Source organism: Podarcis pityusensis, assembly GCF_964106645.2.
Source record: "Podarcis pityusensis genome assembly, chromosome: 5".
Classification (NCBI taxonomy): Eukaryota; Metazoa; Chordata; class Lepidosauria; order Squamata; family Lacertidae; genus Podarcis; species Podarcis pityusensis.
The window spans coordinates 3,338,580-3,354,410 of NC_138032.1; the positions used below are offsets into that span (position 1 = coordinate 3,338,580).

General features: G+C 46.1%; 1 protein-coding gene and 1 long non-coding RNA gene across 5 annotated transcripts in view; one reads left to right on the plus strand and one right to left on the minus strand.

Annotated features, from left to right (window-relative positions):
- Positions 1 to 15,831, minus strand: part of LOC308478187 — a 353,980-nt gene that overhangs the window by 314,143 nt on the left and 24,006 nt on the right. The window contains exon 2 of the long non-coding RNA XR_013986894.1: positions 7,482 to 7,608. This is a non-coding gene — a long non-coding RNA (uncharacterized lncRNA). The remainder of the gene's footprint in view (positions 1 to 7,481; positions 7,609 to 15,831) is intronic.
- Positions 1 to 15,831, plus strand: part of MASP1 (MBL associated serine protease 1) — a 109,785-nt gene that overhangs the window by 18,722 nt on the left and 75,232 nt on the right. The window lies entirely within an intron of this gene.

Sequence of the window (15,831 nt, forward strand, 5' to 3'; positions counted from 1 at the left end):
TGGCCACATGACCTGGAAGCTGTACACCAGCTCCCTCAGCCAATAAAGCGAGATGAGCGCCGCAACCCCAAAGTCGGCCACGACTGGACCTAATGGTCAGGGGTCCCTTTACCCTTTACCTTTACCTGGGCAGGTGAGTTAGAGGAGACACAGTAGATGTTTATAAAATTATACACAGCATGGAGAAAGTGGAAGGTGGAAGATATTTAGGACAGGTTTGTACACATTCATGGAAGATGAGAAAAATATCAGCAGCTACTAATTAATAGTTAGTACTGCCTTCACAGCAGTGAATGCAGCAATGCAGATTTCTGTGTCCCTGGGTAGAAAACAGAGCATCCTTGAATGTTTCGATGGGAGGAAACATTGAGAGCGGGGTGTAGCTTTCCCTCCTGCACCTAAAGGCAGTTCACTCCTAGGCTGCTTCCAGACAGTTGCTATTTTGTGCTTGGGATTTGGGCACATACCAGCAAATTAAGATTGCACAATTAGAGTAGCTTTGTCACTCTTGCACAACAAAGGCACATCCCAAAATATCTGAGTTTTTGTGGTAACGAAAGTGACGGGAAAGTGTGGGATAAGAATGTAAGGAGGGCCCGCTGGATCAGGCCAGTGGCTCAGCTAGCTAGCTTCTTGTCCTGTGGCCAACTAGATGGCCATTATGTGAAACCTGTGAGCAGGATCCAAGCACAAGAGCCTTCTCTCATCTCATGGTTTCCAGCAACTGGGATTCAGAAGCATCACTGCCTCCCACTGTGCTGGGCCCGGGGGTAACCCGTGAAATGTGGTCCAGGTCCGGTCCAGAATCCGAAGGTTCTGCTGGGAGTCCGTCCGACAGGGCCAAGGCAGGACACGAGGCAGGAAACCAGGCAAGGACAGGTGCAGGATCTAGCATACAGCAATGTTGCTCCCACAACCTGGGGCGGGGTCCGACAGCCTTTTATCTTTGTCGGGGTAACAGCCAGTCCTGATCCCCCAGCGACTCACCTCCCTGTTTCGCCCGAAGGCGAGCACTCCTCCTGCGAGTAGTCAGGTCTCTCCTTCTCTCTCTCTCTCTCTCTCTTTTTTTTTGTATGGAGCAAATTTATTGCATTGTTTAGCCAAAGTTAGTCAATTAGATACAAGCATACATTTGATGTTCAATTATGATGAGTACAATGACTAACATTACTAGGAACATTTGCTGTAAAATGCTTAAGAAGTTTTATTACAATCAAGTAGTTCGTTAAATAAAAATAAACATTACTAGCATTATATATTCTTCTTCTTAAACTAAACTAGTATGCACACTATTCAGTCACGGCATTTACACTCAACACTTCTGGGCTGTATATCCAAACATATAATACTGAAAAGTCACTATATATAGTTAAACAAAAAAAAGTCATTCAAAGCTGTGCAAAACCCATTTAAGATGTAGGGGGATGGTGCTGTTCTACAGTTCAGTCACTCATATCTAGACAAGAAATAATAATTATTATTATTTTTAAAATAATATTTATTAAAAATTTCAGGATTACAGAAAAAAAGAAAAAATAGAAAACAACACTACAATACATAAAAAAGAAGGGGAAAAAACAAAGCATAAAAACCAATACAACAATACAACAAAAAGGAAAAAAAAACACACAAATCCCATATTGCATATCTTTAACTTCCATTTGCTTGTTTCATTGACCTCCTCACACCTCCCTTTTTGTATTCTAGTTTAATTAGTTATTTCAGCAAATTCTTTCCAGCTTTCTCAATTTTTATTGAATAATTTATCTTAACAATTTAACCTATTAATTAACTCAGCAAATCCTTTCCATCTTTCACTATATTCTGTCATTCAATTTACCTTAATTTATTTTAACCTTATCTTACTATAAAATACCTTAAAACTTAATATTTATACATAACTCCTTATATCATTTCTATTAAAGCCAAATAGTTTCATTCCAACATTTTTCCTAATACTCATTAATTTTACACTAATTCTCAAAATAAATTTTTAAGAACTTTCTTCCAATCTTCATCCAATGTCTCTTCTTCCTGGTCTCGGGTTATGTCAGTCCTTACTGTCCATTCCGTCCAGTCCATCAACCCGGTAATCTTATACCCGAGGCTCTTAAGTCTCTTCCATGTCCCTTCTGCGGATCTTCTTCTTCTTATTTATACCTGCACTTTTCCTTGTCTTTTGTTGGTCTCTTTCTTAATTTCTTTCCTTTCTCATTGAGGAGTAGGTCTCTGGGAGGTTCCAGCCCAAAGTTATCTCCATCTCCCTTCATCAAACCAGCCCGTTCCCCACAGTCCCACTCCCCACAGTCATCAATGTAATCCTCCGAAGTTAAGAACCTCCTCAGCTCCAGACTCCCCCTGGCCCACTCCAACTTCAGTCTTCAAAATCAGCGGCTTATGCTCCTGCAGGGCCTCGGATCTCTCCGTTTGTATTATTTGAGGTGCAACCGCAACCTCCTCCATTATCTTCTGCACTTGCACTTGCCCAATCAATACAGGTTCCTGAGTTGGTCCCTGAACAGTTTCTGTATCAGTATTCCCTGTTTGTCCACAGTTATTGACCACAACAGTCATCAAATCCGTTTTCTCATTCATCAAATCCATCTTCTCATGCATCTGTTCCAACAAAGCACTTGTCTTGCATAAAGCAAGCACCAAAACTTCCTCCCAGCACATTTTTATCCAAGGTCAAAAGGACTGGTCCCACGATCTTAATCTCACAGCTGTATAGTCCTCAAGTAGACTGCAGCAACAATTTAACAAGCTCCCTCTAGAGGAGACAATTTCTATTTGTATCCATCTTTTTAAGGCAAGTCCAACAAAGGAAAATTACTTTCATTTTTCAGATATTTTGTTTCTTTAGAATGCAAAAGGCAACATTGGAATCAGTTTATTTCTCTTTTTTAGCTATCTGTCAAAGTGTTCCATTCACAGTCAATGAACATCTCCAACAATTTCTGTCTCTGACACCCGTTCCCAGGTTTGAGACGGTGAAAACTTGTCTTTCTTTACTCCCTCTCCTGCAGGCTTAAACAAAGTCCCCCCCCCCCCCATTTTCTCCTGCTTCCAAGGGGGTTTTAGTGGTTATAAATGAAGGAAATTTAGACTTTTATAAACGACTTTCCAGGCTTTAGCTTACAAGGTTTTTGCTTCAGTCTATATACAAAAAGCGGAAGGCGGACTTCCTGTTTTGAACCTTCCAGCTTCGGTGCCAAATTAGGATATTTCTTGATCCAATTTTCCGTTTCTACTCACGGGTACTTGTTTTAAATCCAATTGTCCACAGGAAAAAGTCAGCGCTCTCCGGCAATGGCTGTGCGGCTTCACTCCGTGAAAGTAGCAATCAGTTCGCAGCACCGCGCCGCTCACCCCACTTCACTCCGGAGCCCCGAAATGGGGTTCCCCGTGAGTAGGGGAGGCGCTCCTGGTGCCCTGCTGAACCCCACGTTCCCAGGCTTCCTCCACCTGGGATTTCTAGCGGGTCCCCACCTTCACCGCGGTGGGAAGACCCAATTTCCACAGAGCCAGTTCCTCCAGTCGGAGGAACTCCACCATTCGCCGATGGCGCTAACCCGGAGGTCTCTCCTTCTCTCAGACCTTTGTCTCTGCAGCTCAGGAGACGTCGGTGGGTTACTAGACCCAGGGGCTGCCTCAGCCTCTCCTGACCCAACCGGTAGTGGAGCAGCTGTAAGTGATGGCCCAGCTGGAGGCAATGAGGTCATCCCCATATCTGGAGCCAGGGCAGGCTCAGGCCCCTGACTTGGCCCAGCTGGTGTTTGTTGCAGGGGAACCTGTGCAGACTGGGACTCTTCAGGATCAGGCCCCAGACTTGGTTCAGATGATGCCTGAGGCAAAGGACTGAGACCCCTCTGGTTCCAAATCCGAGCCCCAGACCATCACACCAACTGTGGAGGCAGAGCAGAGCCATCATATCTAGCAGCCTTTGACAGCCCACTCCTCCCCCATGAATGTGCCTATTCCTCTTTCAAAGCCACCTAGGTTTGTGGCCATCACTGACTCCTGTGGCAGGGAGTTCCATAGTTTAACTGTGTGCGTGAAAGACTTTCCTTTATCTGTTCCAAATCTTCCAACATTCAGCTTCAGCCAATCAGCACAATAGGTTGTCCAGAAGCAATCTGCTCTCTGTGCATGCACAGGAGCCAAGAAACTGCAGCTTCAGCTACACACAGAAGGGGGGACGGGGGGAGGGAGGGGTGGTAATAGAGTGGCCATGTGCCCTATTTTGTAGAGGATGGTCCTCTGTTTGAAGGCCTGTCCTGGGGGAGCCTGGCTTTAAACATCAAGAAGAAAGGAGTGCAGTGAGATCTCTTAGATGCCAGGCTGAGAAAATGCCAAACTTTTGCTGGATTGGGACAGTTTTGTTTCCAAACACTGGTGAGACCTATTTAACTCATCCCAGAATCATAGCTGAATGGAACCTTCATGTCCAGGAGCAATATATCTCTGAATATCAGTGGCAAGAGATGCTCAACTTTGACCCTGGCAAGTAGCAGATACTCTTAATCTGGCCTTCTCGGTAGTGGCACGCGCCCTGTGGAACGCCCTCCCACCAGATGTCAAAGAGAACAACAACTACCAGACTTTTAGAAGAATTCTGAAGGCAGCCCTCTTTAGGGAAGCTTTTAATGTTTGATGCATTACTGCATTTTAATATTTTGTTGGAAGCCGCCCAGAGTGGCTGGGGAAGCCCAGCCAGATGGGCGGGGTATAAATACTAAATTATTATTATTATTATTATTATTATTATTATTATTATTATTATTATTATCAATGGACTGAAATTGGGGGGAAAGGAGATTCCGACTAAACACCCAAAATAAGCTTCTGACAGTAAGAGCTGTTTGACAGTGGAACGGTCTCCCTCAGAAAGTTGTGGACTCTCCCTCCATGAAGGCTTTGAAAGCAGAGGCCGGATGGCCATCTGTCCTGGATGCTTTAGTTGAGATTCCTGCAATTGCAGGGGGTTGGTCTGGATGACCCTCAGGGTCCCACCCAGCTCTACAGTTCTATGGTTTAATGAGTTTGTGAGTCCCTGCCTGCCCTTCTGCATCAGAGAACCATTTCTCCTCCGAACCCTGGGCCTTCTCCCCCTCCCAGCCGCCTTGCCAGTCATTCCCCCTTCCCCAAAGAACCCAGGAGAGACCTCTGACAGTAAACTAAACAGAGGGGTCACGCGGGCTGGTTAATGTGTGCTGCCTCCGCTGAGGACTGTATACTTTTTCATAGATCATTTACATCCCGAGAGCGGCTGGTAATTAAATCTTGGCTGCTTGTTTGGCGGGATTCCCCTCCGGGGTCATTATGTCGACATGTTCACTAGAGAAGATCTGTCCCTGAGGAAGAGCATCAAGCACTGGCTGAAGAGAGAGAGAGAGAAATGCGTTGCAAAAACACACAGCCCTCTCAAACAACGGCTGTTTCTCTTGGACACAGGTTTGAAAACAGCCGTGCCAATGTTTCTCCTCATTGCTGGGCCAGTCTGAGTACGGTGGTACCTCAGGTTAAGTACAGTGGTACCTCGGGTTACAGACACTTCAGGTTACATACGCTTCAGGTTACAAACTCCGCTAACCCAGAAATAGTACCTCCGGTTAAGAACTTTGCTTCAGGATGAGAACAGAAATCGTGCTCCGGCGGCATGGCAGCAGCGGGAGGCCCCATTAGCTAAAGTGGTGCTTCAGGTTAGGAACAGTTTCAGGTTAAGAACGGACCTCCGGAACGAGTTAAGTACTTAACCCGAGGTGCCACTGTACTTAATTCATTCCGGCGGCTTCCAACAGAATATTAAAATACAATAATCTATTAAACATTAAAAGCTTCCCTAAACAGGGCTGCCTTCAGATGTCTTCTAAATGTCAGGTAGTTGTTTTTCTCTTTGACATCTGGTGGAAGGGCGTTCCACAGGGTGGGTGCCACCACCGAGAAGGCCCTCTGCCTGGTTCCCTGTAACTCGGCTTCTCGCAGTGAGGGAACCGCCAGAAGGCCCTCAGTGCTGGACTTCAGTGTCCGGGCAGGACGATGGGGGTGGAGACGCTCCTTCAGGTGTACTGGACCAAGGCCATTTAGGGCTTTAAAGGTCAACACCAACACTTTGAATTGTGCTTGGAAACGTACTGGGAGCCTATGTAGGTCTTTCAAGACCGGTGTTATGTGGTCTCGGTGGCCGCTCCCAGCCACCAGTCTAGCTGCCGCATTCTGGATTAGTTGCAGTTTCCAGGTCACCTTCAAAGGTAGCCCCACGGAGAGTGCATTGCAGTAGTCCAAGTAAGAGATAACCAGAGCATGCACCACTGGCGAGGCAGTCTGCGGTCAGGGAGGGTCTCATACTGCGTACTGGTAGAGCTGATAAACAGGTATTGTTGTACTTGACTGCTCTAGTAGATTACATACCACACTTCCTCCTTGCAAATAGTCCAGGGAACAATCCTGCCCGTTAAGCGTCTTCCTCAGTCTCAATGTTTTGCTTTGTAGAGCAGTGAGGAGGAGGATGGAGTCAAAACCAGAGTTTGGCTTCGCCTGCCATCACTTCTGGCTCCACCCACAGTCTGGGCTCCCTGCTTCCCACCCTGCTAGTGCCAATGGGCAGCCACTGTGGGTACCTGATCCTGCCAGGATCCATGCTCAGAGTATCTTCTGCTTGTGTCGCCTAAGATCTGAGCTCCAGGATACCTGGCGGCCAGGGTCTCACATCCTAACTCCAGACTGCATTGCTATTGTGGTTGTCATCTGTCTGTCTTGAGAGACAATGGAGTATGCCTCTGGGGGTGAAGTCACACTGTTGCACTAGCAGCACCTGGACGGGGTGCAATCCTGGGCAATGTGTCTGGAGGTTCTGGGCTGCCCAGACGACAAGACCCCCCTCTTGGCCTTGATGATGTGGTCCAAAGTCAAGCAGAGCAATACATTTGGCACTAGCTTGGCTGCAAGAGTTGCCGGAAGGAGGCGTACAAGGTGCTATCCAGATTTGTACAGTGGTTTGTTGTTGTTGTTGTTGTTGTTTAGTCGTTTAGTCTTGTCCGCCTCTTCGTGACCCCCTGGACCAGAGCATGCCAGGCACTTCTGTCTTCCACTGCCTCCCGCAGTTTGGTCAAACTCCTGCTGGCAGCTTCGAGAACAGTGTCCCACCATCTCGTCCTCTGTCATCCCCTTCTCCTTGTGCCCTCCATCTTTCCCAACATCAGGGTCTTTTCCAGGGAGTCTTCTCATGAGGTGGCCAAAGTCTTGGAGCCTCAGCTTCAGGATCTGTCCTTCCAGTGATCACTCAGGGCTGATTTCCTTAAGAATGGAGAGGTTTGATCTTCTTGCAGTCCATGGGACTCTCAAGAGTCTCCTCCAGCACCATAATTCAAATACAGTAATTCAAATTAAATACATAATTCAAATACATAATACAGTGGTACCTCGGGTTAAGTACTTAATCCATTCTGGAGGTCTGTTCTTAACCTGAAACTGTTCTTAACCTGAAGCACCACTTTAGCTAATGGGGCCTCCTGCTGCCGCCGTGCCACCAGAGCACGATTTCTGTTCTCATCCTGAAGCAAAGTTCTTAACCCAAGGTACTATTTCTGGGTTAGCGGAGTCTGTAACCTGAAGCATATGTAACCTGAAGTGTCTGTATCCCGACGTACCACTGTATAGCCTTTTCTTCTCCTGAAGATATCCCACAAGGTAGAAGAGGTTTTGGGGTGGGTGAATCTGTCCATTTTTAGTTTCCCGTTTTTCCAGTCTTGAATTTAGCTCCAAACATTTCCACATCATTCTGAGATTTTTTTACAAAGGGACTCATGAAAATTCGCCAGCAACTTTTTCCTAATTCCGCATTGCTATGAAATTTTGCCTGCACATTTTTGCAAGCAATTTCCCTTAATATGGTGCATTTTTGGCTGTTATTTTCACATATATGTGCATTCCTTACCCACTTTTTCCTAGTAAATGCACGTTAGCTGGCTGCAGAACTGCGTTGCAAAATTCAGGGACTGCATTTCAGCCCCTGTGTTGCTCTGGGAAGTGTGAATCGGGTAGGTCCACCTTTAACTTCAGGGATAATTCTATTTCTGCCCCATTCCCAGCCGGGATGCAAGGAAAAAGTGTAAGGATCTGTTTTCGAAAGTGGTTCCTACAATGTCATGGGAACCCTGTGAATGCCAGCGTTCTTCATTGCTACCCTGCGGCAGGCAGTCAACAGCGGAGGCCGTCAACCTCTCCCTGGCCCGGCCTGGAATGCGCTAATTGGGTTGATGAGGGGAGGATATAATCCATCCCTTGTAACGTATATATAAACTCCTCATTAAAGCAGCAAAATTCCATTTGCAGGAGTGAAAGCATTCTCGGAAATGGAGTGTCAAGAGAGCAGGCAGGCGGCCAGGAAATTTGTGGCGGTGCTGATGGACTGAGGAGGATGGCCGTTGTGAGGGTGGGTGGCTTAAATCAATGTGAAACAGCGGGAAACCTAAATGCAAAGGTCCCGATCCAGCAAAAGTTTCTTTTTTTATATAAAAAAACTTATTGGATTTTACAAATTGATGTTTACATTCACACTCCAAAAAAACAAACAAACAAACAAACAAACAAACAAGATTCTTCCTAATCTTTTGACTTCCCCCCCACCTCTCCATCATAGCTGTCAACTTTTCCCTTTTCTTGCGAGGAATCCTATTCGGAATAAGGGAATTTCTTTTTAAAAAAGGGAAACGTTGACAGCTGTGCCCTCCATGGGTTCTTTATTTACTCTTTTCTACTGCATATCATATGTCACCCCAGTTTTCCAGATATCCATTTTGTCCAAAGACTTTGTTACCTTACAAGAGTTATTTTAAACCTGCTTAGGAGTTCAAGTGTTTACAGCGGTTCTTCAAATATAATATAAATTCCTCCCAATCTTTACTAAAGTTTTGATCTACCTGGTTTCTGGTTTTCCTGGTCGTTTTTGCCATTTCTGCATAGTCCAGCAATTTGTTCTGCCATTCCACTCTGGTAAGCGACCATGTCCGTCTTTCCAACTCTGGGGTACCAGAATCCTAGCGGCTGTCAGCATTTTCATTCACACTGATTTCAGTGGAAGAGTTGAGTGCATCCTAAGAACATGAAATCACAGAACTGTAGAGTTGGAAGGGACCCCAAGGATCATCTAGCCCAACCCCCTGTGATGCAGGAAACTACTGAATTAGACCGAAGGCCTAAACTCTGTGAGCCAGTGTGGTGTAGTGGTTAAGAGCGATAGACTCGTAATCTGGGGAACCGGGTTCGCGTCTCCGCTCCTCCACATGCAGCTGCTGGGTGACCTTGGGCCAGTCACACTTCTTTGAAGTCTCTCAGCCCCACTCACCTCACAGAGTGTTTGTTATGGGCAAGGAAGGGAAAGGAGAATGTTAGCCGCTTTGAGACTCCTTAAAGGGAGTGAAAGGCAGGATATCAAATCCAAACTACTCTTCTCCTTCTTCTTCTTCTTCTTCTTCTTCTTCTTCTTCTTCTTCTTCTTCTTCTTCTTCCCAAGGGCTGGTATTCAAAGGCCTCTGAGCTTGGAGGTGGCATCTAGTCATCATGACTAATAGGCATTGGTAGCCTTTATCCTACTGGTTGACCGCCTTGAGAACAGAATGCTGGACTAGAGGAGTCATTGGCCTCTCCTTACATTCTTAAAGCCATCACTTTGGTAGCCACTGCCACTGTCAGGAGTTCAGCCTACACTCGAGTAGGACCCTGGCAGGGACACATGCCTGACTGGCATGTTCCCTCCCTCCTGGTTGATCGGGAGCTTCCAAAGCTTTCTTCTGCCCAAACATCACAGCGACCGATGCCAACAGACATCGGCACACTTAGGGATCCGCAGAGTTAGGGCACCTTGCAACTCAGCAACTCAGCATTTTGGCTAATCTACTTTATCCACATATAAACACACACGGAGCACTGCAACATGGCTCCCTCTCTAGCATCAGACAGCAAAGAGAGAAATGACAAAGGATAACAGTCCCACTTCACGGAACACAGGAACACAAACATCCTGTCTCCGTCACTTCCCACTCTGTGGAGTCAAAATACACACCGTCATGTGATAGACAACAATCCCATGACTGCAATCACGGAGCAGGAATTCTAACAGCCACATCTTATGGCAGGGAATCCCACAATTTAATCATAAGCTGCGTGATGAAGCCCTTTATTTAATCTGTCCTGAATATCAGAATATTCAGCATCACTGGATGACTCTGAGTCCTAAAATCGCACTGTAACTTTTCTTCATAGGGCATCACTGCCGCCCATGGGAGTGAGTTCCATAGTTTAGCTATGTGCTGCAAGAAGACTTTCTTTCTTTCTTTCTCTTTCTTTCTTTCTTTCTTTCTTTCTTTCTCTTTCTTTCTTTCTTTCTTTCTTTCTTTCTTTCTTTCTCTCTCTCTTTCTCCTGTGTCAAACAGCTTGCTTGCCTGCATTCTGCATCCACAAGGGATCTTGCAATCTGTCTTCCTACCCAGGGCCTGATTTAGGTTTGATGAGGCTCTAAGTTCCTGAAGGTAATGGGGCCCTTAAAATGTCCAGCCATCCTTTGTCAACAACAAATTGTCGCTGTTTTTTGTGTTGAATATATGCTATATGGCAATTTATGGGCCTAATAGGTATCTAAAGTCATTTGCACATAACAAAATAGGAGCCCACACAACACAAAACACTGTTGCTGCATGTAGGTTTTATTTTATTTGTTTTTTATCTTATATTTTGGAAATGTACATCCAGGTTTTTTCCTTTAATTTTTTTGGGGGCCCCCAAGAGAGTGGGGCCCTAAGCTATAGCTTGTTTAGCTTATACGTAAATACAGCACCTGGGACATGGGTGGCACTGTGGGTTAGACCACAGAGCTTAGGACTTGCCGATCACTAGGTTGGTGGTTCGAATCCCCACAATGGGTGAGCTCCCGTTGCTCGGTCCCTGCTCCTGCCAACCTAGCAGTTCGAAAGCACGTCAAAGCGCAAGTAGATAATTAGGTACCGCTCTGGTGGGAAGGTAAACGGCGTTTCCGTGCGCTGCTCTGGTTCGCCAGAAGCGAATTAGTCATGCTGGCCACATGACCCGGAAGCTGTATGCCGGCTCCCTCGGCCAGTAAAGCGAGATGAGCGTCGCAACCCCAGAGTCGGCCACGACTGGACCTAACGGTCAGGGGCCCCTTTACCTTTACCTAAATCTGGCACTGTTCCTACCTAACCCTTCTATCTATTTTGTGAAATCAAAGCCAGAGACATTAATCAAGTACTTACTAGGCCATGGAGAAATGAATGTTGTTTCAAATTAAACCTTAGACCTTATCAGTTTGCGGATGGGGGGGGATGCGCTTTTGTCCATTTGTCCCTCATGAGCAAGTAAATATGACTGAAAAACCCCAATGGAAATACCCGCTGCGGTCTTTAAAACCCTTGCCGCTCTGTTGGCTGTCGGAGCTTCAGTTGATTGACACGAACTCTGTCCAACCATCAGCTCAGCTGCCGAAAGATCGTGGAACATCTATGAAAATTCTAACTCAGGAGTTTTTTATTAAAAAAAGTAGTCTGCATTAAGGACTTGGGATCTGTATACTAAGGGTAAAAAGAAGGTAGCGATCCACATTCTCAAAGTGCTTTCCAGATGTTTATCTGTGTCCGTGAATATTTCCTGTGTACAATAAGCGTGGTACGTGAATGACATATGAGAGTCATGTTTGAATAAAGCACCCTGTTTGTGTGTGTGTGTGAGAGAGAGAAAAAATTCAAGAGATTATGCAACATGACCAAATGAAGTGAAACTTGACAGAGGATAATATATTACCCAAACGAACAAACCCACCAGCAAATGAATGTGGGTTGCTACTTGTGCATAATTTTCCCTTTCTCTTTTGGGAAAAAAGAATGTTTCTAATTATTAGTGATGAAGAGAAGCTTCTGTTTAATCTCCCTGTTGCCTTCCTGCCATTGCTCCCCATTTTGTCACTACCCAAAAGACACATTGTTTTAGATGGACACAAGAGCATTAAAGGGATTTGGGGGCAGAGTCCAAGGGGGCTTAACCCCGCAAGTGGGCCATTATGAGGCACGAGCAGCAAAAAATCGCATGTTAAGCTCCTAGCTGGGAGCATCCTATTGTAGCTTCTCACACACTTGCTACCCCCGAGATCTGAGGTTCAGTGTCCTGTGAAACCATTCTTAAAAGGGCAGTGAGGGCAGGAGAAGGAGAGAAATTAAAACTATCCCACATGATGGTGCCACAGCCTGCCAATAAGGATTTAGAGAAGCCTTGTGCATCTGGGGGCCAAACTTCTTAGTTTCAGGAAAAAGCATGTAAGAGGCAACAGCATGGAAGTTTATAAAAATTATGCGTGACATGGGAAAAGTATCCCGTGGAAAGATTTTTTTTCTTCTCTTCATACTAGAATTGGTGCATATCCAACAAAGCTGAATGTTGGGCCTTCTTGGTGGTGGTACCCACCCTGTGGAAGGCCCTTCTGTCAGATGTCAAGGAAATAAACAACTATCTGACTTTTAGAAGCCATCTGAAGGCAGTCCTTTAGGGAAGTTTTTAATGTTTGAAGTTTTATTGTGCTTTTAATATTCTGTTGGGAGCAGCCCAGAATGGCTGGGGAAACCCAGCCAGATGGGCAGGGTATAAATAAATAAATTATTATTAGAGAGCCAGTGTGGTGTAGTGGTTAAGAGCAGCAGACTTGTAATCTGGTGAACCGGGTCCGCGTCTCCGCTCCTCCACATGCAGCTCCTGGGGGACCTTGGGCTAGTCACACTTCTCTGAAGTCTCTCAGCCCCACTCACCTCACAGAGTGTTTGTTGTGGGGGAGGAAGGGAAAGGAGATTGTGAGCCACTTTGAGACTCCTTTGGGTAGTGATAAAGCGGGATATCAAATCCAAACTCTTCTATTATTATTATTATTATTATACATTTTAGGACAGAGAAAAGTAAGTACTTCAATCAGTGACTAGTTAAACTATGGAACTCCCTCCCACAGGAGGCAGTGATGTCCACAACTTGGATGGCTTTAAAAGAGGACCAAACAAATTCATGGAGGAGAGGGCTATTGGTGGTGACTAGATACTATGGTAACGCTCTGCCTTCCCGGTCAGAGACAATCATGCTTCTGAATCTCAATTGCTGGAAACTGCAGGAGGGGAGAGCTGCTCTTGTGTTCGAATTCTGCTTGCTGGTTTCCCACAGGCAACTGGCTGGCCACTGTGAGAACAGGATGTTGGAGTCGATGGGCCATTGGCCTGATCCTGCAAGGCCCTACGTTGTTATGTTCACCAGCTGCTTTGGCCATGAGTCTTGTCAGCCCCAACCAATTTGTGGTCTGCGACTGGTGGAAGCCTTAGATCACCAAGCACCTGGTAGTCACACCCAGTTGTGGAAGGTTACCTTGGAGTCTTTAGATTCTCAGCTTGGAGATCCAGTGTGGTGTAGTGGTTAGCGTGTTGGACCTGGAGCTGAGAGATAAGTGTTCAAATCCTACACTGGCCGTGAAGCTCACTGGGTGACCTTGGGGACTAGTCGTTGCCTCTCACCCCAACCTTCTTCACAGGGTTGTTGTTGTTGTTGTTGTTTAATCATTTAGTCGTGTCCGACTCTTCGTGACCCGCTGGACCAGAGCACGCCAGGCACTCCTGTCTTCCACTGCCTCCCGCAGTTTGGTCAATCTCATTCTGGTAGCTTCGAGAACACTGTCCCACCATCTCATCCTCTGTCGTCCCCTTCTCCTTTGTCCTCCATCTTTCCCAACATCAGGGTCTTTTCCAGGGAGTCTTCTCTTCTCATGAGGTGGCCAAAGTCTTGGAGCCTCAGCTTCAGGATCTGTCCTTCCAGTGAGCACTCAGGGCTGATTTCCTTCAGAATGGAGAGGTTGGATCTTCTTGCAGTCCATGGGACTCTCAAGAGTCTCCTCCAGCACCAGAATTCAAAAGCATCAATTCTTCGGCAATCAGCCTTCTTTATGGTCCAGCTCTCACTTCCATACATCACTACTGGGAAAACCATAGCTTTAACTATACGGACCTTTGTTGGCAAGGTGATGTCTCTACTTTTTAAGATGCTGTCTAGGTTTGTCATTGCTTTTCTCCCGAGAAGCAGGCGTCTTTTAATTTCGTGACTGCTGTCACCATCTGCAGTGATCATGGAGCCCAAGAAAGTAAAATCTCTCACTGCCTCCATTTCTTTCCCTTCTATTTGCCAGGAGGTGATGGGCTCAGTGGCCATGATCTTCGTTTTTTTGATGTTGAGCTTCAGACCATATTTTGCACTCTCCTCTTTCACCCTCATTAAAAGGTTGTTGTAGTGATTAATTAAACAAAGAGGGAGAGAACCACCTTCAGCTCCCTGGAGAAAAAAGTTAGACAGAAATGCAGTGAAATGATAAATAAACTTGATATCCCTTTTCTCTGAAGGATGACAGCTCGGAGACCCACCCATCTAATCTCCCTCGTTTGCCACGAGAGTTTGAGGTGCTCGCATCTTCGGAATGAAAGGAGCCTCCCTCGCCTCTCTAACGCCCCCCCCCCAAAAAAAGAGAAAGGACATATTCATATTCAAATCATTCCATTAGGAATGCAGACAGGGTCCCTGTCTGGGAGAGGTTACCCAGACCAGACCAGACCTTAGAGGGGATGGAGTCTCTAAGCACTGGGAAGGCATTTGACTAATATAGGGAAACTGGGGGGGGGGGGCAGACGATGGCACCAAGCCAGAAAGAGAAAGAATTTGCACCCAGGATGCCAGGAGGGAGACAGGCCCCTCCGCATTTGTCTCAGGAAATCCCCTTTGCTTTCTTTTAAAGGCCTTCAGGGGAAAGCGATGAGGCGAGGGGAGACGGACCCAGCCAACAAGGGGAGCTTTGTCCTCACTCTGCTGTGGCTGCAACCAGCTACTTAACTTTTTATTTACAATACGCTTTGTGACTGTGCAGAACCCAGGAGTGGCAAACTCCCTGCCCAAAGGGATGGCTGCATCACTTTGAGGTTGGGGTCGTTTAAAAATGCTGCCATGTGCTGTAAGCTGCCCAGAGTGGAAACCTAGCCAGATGGGCAGGGTATAGATAATAAAAATATTTATCATTACAGTGGTACCTCAGGTTACATACACTTCAGGTTACATACGCTTCAGGTTACAGACTCCGCTAACCCAGAAATAGTGCTTCAGGTTAAGAACTTTGCTTCAGGATGAGAACAGAAATGGTGCTCCTCCGGCGCGGCGGCAGCAGGAGGCCCCATTAGCTAAAGTGGTGCTTCAGGTTAAGAACAGTTTCAGGTTAAGAACGGACCTCCGGAACGAATTAAGTACTTAACCCGAGGTACCACTGTATTATTATTATTAATTAAAAATCTTAACTTTATATTTCAGTTTCTAAAAAGGCATTAACCAAATACCCCATAAACCCCCAAGAAACAGTCCGTGCATGTACAGAGCGCAAACGACACAGTCAAAATTAAGTAGATTTGGAAATAGTTTAGAGCTGATTACATTAGTTAGGCGTCTTGTACTCTGTTATGAAAAGGATCTAGGAGTCTTGGTTGACCACAAACTTGACATGAGCCAACAGTGTGACGCGGCAGCTAAAAAAGCCAATGCAGTTCTGGGCTGCATCAATAGGAGTATAGCATCTAGATCAAGGGAAATAATAGTGCCACTGTATTCTGCTCTGGTCAGACCTCACCTGGAGTACTGTGTCCAGTTCTGGGCACCACAGTTCAAGAAGGACACTGACAAACTGGAATGTGTCCAGAGGAGGGCAACCAAAATGGTCAAAGGCCTGGAAACGATGCCTTATGAGGAACGGCTAAGGGAGCTGGGCAT